The following is a 6,452-nucleotide window of genomic DNA, read 5'->3' on the forward strand; positions in this document are numbered from 1 at the left end:
ATGAGTGATTACTCCCTTATTAAAACCTTATAAGCTTTCATATGGAAATATATAATAAATGACAGCCTATGTATATGTGCCCTCATACGGCGAGATCTACCGAAGGAGACGGTACAAAAAAAATTGAAGAAATCCAACGATTTGCGGCGCGCTTCATCTGTAATCTCTGCAAGCACCTAGGCTCCCCTTCTCCAATGTTGCAGGCTGCTACTATCACATTAGCCAATAAAGAGTGAACCTGGGGCGTGGCGTCTCCAAAAAGTGATGGAGGGCGGCCAAACAAAAGATGTAATGAAATTAGTTGCAACCATTGCAGAATGCTGTCATACATATGCCGTTATCGCCACATGCAGACGTAAGCGACTGTGCAGTACGTCCTTACCGCTACTACTTCAGATATGTAATACAGCTTAAATTTTTGACGTAGATTTTTATTTTAAAACTTTGAGATACGTTGGTGCTGTGTAGGGGGTTATACAGGATGTAAGCGATAAACCTGATTTAATAGACGATTAATTAACTAACATTAACTAATAAACATTTTATTTTGATTCTAAGGGGCAATATTATGTTGCGAAATTAAAGGCCGTCATCGTAAAAGGTGAGCCCAGTTTCTAACTTTTTTTTTAATTGGTATAGGAGTTTGAAATATCGAGCGCCAGATTTTGCGCATTTCAAAGCTCGCTGAGTTGGTTTACCCGCATTGAAAATGCATAAAACTGTCGGTCACTTTTTTTATGCATCAAACACGGACACCGTTTGTGTTTTTTATGATGTAGAAAAAGTTTCTTTGAATTCGGCGACGATACGACGCGCAGCGACGCGTTTATGAATATGCGAAGCGGACAAGGCAATTCACTGAGCTTGCAAGTGTGTATGTTCAGTATTTCGAACCACATTAACGATTACGAAAATTTAAAAGCTAAGGTTATCTTTCTTTACTGACGGCCTTCATTTTCGCGATACAGACTTACGCCCCAAAATCAAAATTATGAAAGCTGATTAGTTAAATATAATTAATCATTTTTCAGATTATTGAGCTGTATTACGTACATAATGCCCGTCTTGCTGTACGGTCCACCTTCACTGACCAAACCAACATATCTCTCACACTTTGTAAAATAAAAATCTAAACGTTAAAAAATGTCATCCAATACATCTCTAAGTGCTGCTTTAAATTGAAAAACCACTCGGTTTTATACTGCTCTAAAGCTCCTGATAATCATATAGCATAGGTAACACAAGTAACACAACTACCACACAGAAATTGCGCAGGAAATTTTATTGGGGTACATTTAATGCTCTTGTGGTTCTATAGTTCTGTATGCTTCTTATCGTCGATGCTTTTCTTTCTCGCACCTTATTTCGCTGAGTTTAGTGCCCACGGCCAGCAACAGCAGCTTTCCGGAGAGCTCCCGCCCCTTCTTGGTCGGCAGGGCCGTTGTGTAGGCTGCGTGGGAGATAATTTAGAGCGATCATGATATAAATCTGCGCAGAATTATGCACTGAATCCGAGACAGCCTACCGTAAAATCTATTGTGGGCTATTAAAGGTGCCCTGCTACGTACATAAAGCATGGGTTCTTTAATCTTTGTATGCAGAGTAAGGGACATTGTGAGTCCTGAACGCGCAATGAGATCACCGAAATCATAATATTTGATATTTTAATGTTCGCTAGAAATGCTTGTTTCGAGCCGATGGTGTCGCAACGCGACGGCCATTTGCGGCAGCGGAAATGAGGTGGCATCCAGATAGGGTGCTGCCTTTCTCATTGGTTGGGCGTCCAGTTTGCATATTGTTCCTTCATACTTGCGAAATGGATCCAAAATATTATGTCTCTGAGTACTGCAAGCTTTTTCGCATGCCGCAAAAACTGGAAAGAAGCAGGGAAAGCGAACGAAAACTAACAAGAATACAGCTAGGGGAGACACTTTCCATTCCGCTTCAAACCTTCATGGCGGCCAGCGCTGTTCAAAAAACGTTGGCTCAGACCAGAAAGCGCGCGCGTCGAGACCGGCCGTGACCATACCAAGACGGCAGCGAAAAAAAAGCCAGTCGACACACCTTGCCCAAAATGTGAAGAGAAAGGCCGGACAGGAGACGGGAGTCGAGTTTGGGGGGGAGGGGGGCTACCGCAGACAGCCTTGCAGTCCAACTCAAAAAGAAACTTCGGGGAATTTCCTTTGTCGTTAGTCACCCCTGCCCTTACGACGGCGTCGCGTACACGGGGGGAAGACGCCGTCAAAATGCGCGGCTGTCTACAGCCCCGACAAAGCAACAACTGCATGCACGCTTCCGCTGCGTGGGCACTAGGCGCGGTTCTGATTGGTAGCGCCCAATGTCGGTACTGGGTGAGTGAAATGGGAGAGTGAAATGCGTTTTCGCCTCAGCTTTTCATTTCGAATCCCGATTTCAATAATTCTTTTTGCTCTGGTCTCTGGAACGCATGATGAATCTATTTAATAATATTAACTGGTACAGAGCAAATCATCGCGATGCCCCTTTAAAAGCTTAGTCTCATGCTTTTTTTTTCGGGCTTTACCATTAAAGTTTCCTGGCACAACCGCGAACGAAAACAGGTATACGCCAATTGTTTCTGAAACACGTTCGTTCGCACTAACCACCCGAAATAAAACGCGTACCACCTCTTCATTCCACTGCTCCTGCTTAGCTGTAGAGCGCAAGCCTTGTGGCAAATGTAATGGGGCCATTGTCACCTAATTGGATACGCAGAACGCAGCAATGCTGATCCCGTGTTAAAATAGAATTAGCACTATTACTTACGACAATGAAAAGGGTTCAGTTCCTGATACGTGCATATGAGAGAATCCATTACAGCTTGCTGTCTACGTCTCGTTACTTAGAAAATACATCCCTAACTAGCCCCGCAATGTGCTTAGTGAGGTTAGTCTATGTTTTTTGCGTTACACAATTCATGTCATGCACTTGAACTACCGCTGGCAGGAACGCAACTCGGTGGCGGTAAAAATTTCGCTACTGAAAAATGAGAGATTACTCTCCGACTGCACATAGCCCAGCTTACAAATAAATCATGCATTATGATACCATTTAGCTTAATTTATAGCCCTATCATCGAAAACTGCCGACAGCATTGGCAAAGGTAAACAACAAAGCAATACGGGAAAAACAGTAAATGGTTGTTCACGCTTACCTGAAATATTGATGATTGCAGGTTCACAGAAACCTTGGTATTTCCCGCTCACTTGCACCCTGGATCCTTCCGATGGCTCGTCATCCCATGCATGCTTGGCGCAGGTCATTTTAACGCCGTCAAAAGTGTCTTCTTCCTCAAAACGCACAAGTGTGGCGCTGTACCATGATTTCAAAGGGAAAACAAGTGGATGCAACAACGGGTATAACCGGAAATTGCTCGCCCGGCAGGAAAGTGCGTAGCACACTGCAGAGTCCGGCTTCTAGCTCTGTGCAACAGACGACAGTCAAGGGTGGCGCCACCAATGCCTTCCTTAGCAGATATCTGTGCATATCTGTGCATGTCAGATATCGGCACCTGCGCACGGGCGCTCACGCGCGCGTCAGAAGCGGGGTCCGGTTTACAACAATGGGAAGACCGCGGGGGCTCTCGGGGACTCTTTTTCTTCATGGCTTGAAGCTCTTTCAGCCTCCCCTAAATTTTCTTGGAATCCTTGCAGATCCCCAACCATCTCTTGTTCACGGCTTGACATTTTTTTCAGTCGGCTCCCGAGGGGGAGCGAGCCAGCACCAGGAGCATGGAGGTTCATGCCACTTTTCGACGCCCGTCGCGGCGCGTGCGGGGCGCGCAGGCGCTTCGCGTGTATGCCTTGGAAGTGTCCATCGAGATGGGGCTTTATATCGCGTGTATCTTTATCAATATAAATATAACTAACGATACCCCTGCTGCGTCGTTGCTTGAAATCTCGTCGAACCGATCGCCACTCGAGTCGACGGAGCTTTGCGGAAATTGAGAAAAAGATATCTTAGCGGAAAGTTGAGCACTCTTCGGCGTCCGGCCGACATTCGACGGTTTCAAATGCTTACGAAATGCGAACAGAGACCGCCCCTGTCATTGGCGGTGGCCGTTATCTTGCCTCAGAGCCGCGTCCCGCAACTGTTTCGGCCCTCTTGATTTCGACATCTGCTGCTCACTTGTTTCTTCTCCTCTTTGTTTAGCACACTGCTTGCGTTGTCGCTAATTTAGTGCTTCAAGTTAATGACTCGTCATTCAGCATTTACAGCGTGCGCGTGAAATTTCAGCGGGAATACACAAATGTCGACTGCACTGAAGTACCACCGTTGTCTGCATACCTGTGATCGTTTGTATGGCATAAAACGCAAGCTATGTTAAATATTCCCTTTCTGATGCGCGGATTGCAACTGTACTTGTTTACAGAGCATGATCACTGCAAGAAGACCGGATGTTTGCGATGAAACACTTGATAGCCGGAGAACTGGCGCTTTCCGGTCGTGGTAGATCCGCTTTCTGTCATACCACAAATATTCGGTGCTGAACTGCTTTATCCAGAAGCATGTTCGACGATTAATCGCATCGACGAAAATGATCTCATTTGTTATCCACGAGCGGCGCCAGTGGTCGACTGTTGACGGCTCCCTAAAGCAATGCTCGGCATGCCGGGTGACACCGGTTTACTTACACCAATGCTTCTCTGAGCGGAATACATGTACATAAAACAAAGCAGTGTTCATCCTGAAGACATCTAGTATATAGCACTACCATTGTCTGTGTGTAGTAACGATGCGTTTTTCGCCATTCCAGCCGACCATGTTATGTATGTGGATGTTAGGTATGCGGCTGATTTCATTATGTGAGTGAATTAGACACCTGTCCTTCAATCTGCAAGGGCACTTAAAGGAGTATGGACACCTAACTTTTGGGTGCGTGTTTTCTTCTTTGTAATGATGCGTGAGGCATTATTATACATGGAGTACCACGTGGTGTTCGTACAACTGCTAAATAATTTATTATCGATTTTTTCTCTTGCTGTTTAAAATTCAATAACTCAACTATGAGTGGGACGTCAGTGAGTGAGGCATGAAAAACTGCGATATAATCGCTGCGTCCTCGTTTTAATTCACTACAATGCTGAAGCCAGTCAGCCAGCTTCACTATCCCGACTTGTAACGAATGTAAAACAGCACTTTTTTCATGCCTGCTTGTCATTTCCATTTTCGAAATTCTGTGTGGGCACGTCGCCGGCGGAGCGCATGGAGTCAGCAACGCCTCGACTGGTGCCCGTGCTGCTCGCGCTGCTGACACTCTCTTTCATTGTGAGCATGTGCCGTCCTGCTCGTGGGTGCACAAAAGAGGGGTTGCCGCTCGTTGTGAGTCATGACTGGAATGCCGCGACGTTGAGGGAGTGAAGAAACGTATTGTTGTGTCCGGTGCTGCCACAATAGTTCTCACAACATCAACAGCCAAGAGCAGCCTGTGGAACTCTATAGATTTCCTGGACATATGTCCCACATTCCTGAAAAAAAAATTCAATACTCGAAATTTGTAATCTACTGCCGAGGAAATTTTGGAGGTAATGGTGAATCTTTTCGATGTGTAGCAAAATCTTGCAGAACTTTTCCATCGCTCGCATCGAGTGATAACAAAAATATTAATAGCAAGACAGAAAAAAACAAAAACAATGCAAGCATGTCGACGGGAGGTTGGTATAGTGAAATCTTCCAGTGTATAAAAAAAAATGCGTTCATACACTTTTTCCCATTCAAAAATGGTTTTCCTCGGAATTGTTGTCTGTGAAATGGTTGAGAGCGAGAGACGGCAAGCCTGGATAACTTCTGTGCGCAAGCTGAAGTAGGCGGTTTTCTCTTGCTAAATTGGTTTGGTATGTTGCGCGTGTGTATTAGTTCTGACGAATTTTCATTGTAATTCACTAAGCATGCAGTGTTTAGTCGTACAGCTCGCGCTAAGGAAACAATTTTTTTTTTTTTTTGCCAGTAAAGCCCTCCGCCGGTCAGGTAACTCAAACAAATATTTTGGAGGCTGACATCAACAGCTGCGTTAGGCAGACCCGTGTGAGGCAAGGTCAGTGATCGCCTCATTGTTCCTTTGTGTGACGCCCGGCTCAATTTCCGAAGTTATTTTGCTAGATGTAAAAAATGTCTCAAAGTAAAAGTAGTAAAGATATTAGCTTGCACATGAGCGAGCGTTTGAATATGAGAGATGGCTCTGCAAATAAATTGTTTTGGGAATGCACATGCGCTGCAATCGGCATTACATTAAATGTACCAACCACTGCGTAGTGATTGACCAAACTAGAGCATTTTTTCTGTTAGCCGTAAGCCAGCATCTGGTAAACGCATTTCGCGCGTTTGTTTTTCTTTTCAGCCTCGCCTATCTTTATTTTACGTCCAAATAAACACATACTCGTTATTATTCAGCGAAAAACGTAATGAAATTCCAACTATTTGGCAAAGAAAGTTGC

General features: G+C 44.8%; 1 long non-coding RNA gene across 1 annotated transcript; it reads right to left on the reverse strand.

Annotated features, from left to right (window-relative positions):
- Positions 1 to 1,197: 1,197 nt before the first annotated feature.
- On the reverse strand, positions 1,198 to 3,827 carry LOC149371132 (uncharacterized). Its single transcript, XR_016291876.1, has 2 exons — positions 3,173 to 3,827; positions 1,198 to 1,450 (listed from the first exon to the last, which is right to left on the reverse strand). It is a non-coding gene; the product is annotated as an uncharacterized LOC149371132 (long non-coding RNA).
- Between the last annotated feature and the right edge of the window lie 2,625 nt (positions 3,828 to 6,452).

The sequence above is a fragment of the Amblyomma mixtum genome, chromosome 1, assembly GCF_055824585.1.
Source record: "Amblyomma mixtum isolate Tamu chromosome 1, ASM5582458v1, whole genome shotgun sequence".
Taxonomy (NCBI): domain Eukaryota; kingdom Metazoa; phylum Arthropoda; class Arachnida; order Ixodida; family Ixodidae; genus Amblyomma; species Amblyomma mixtum.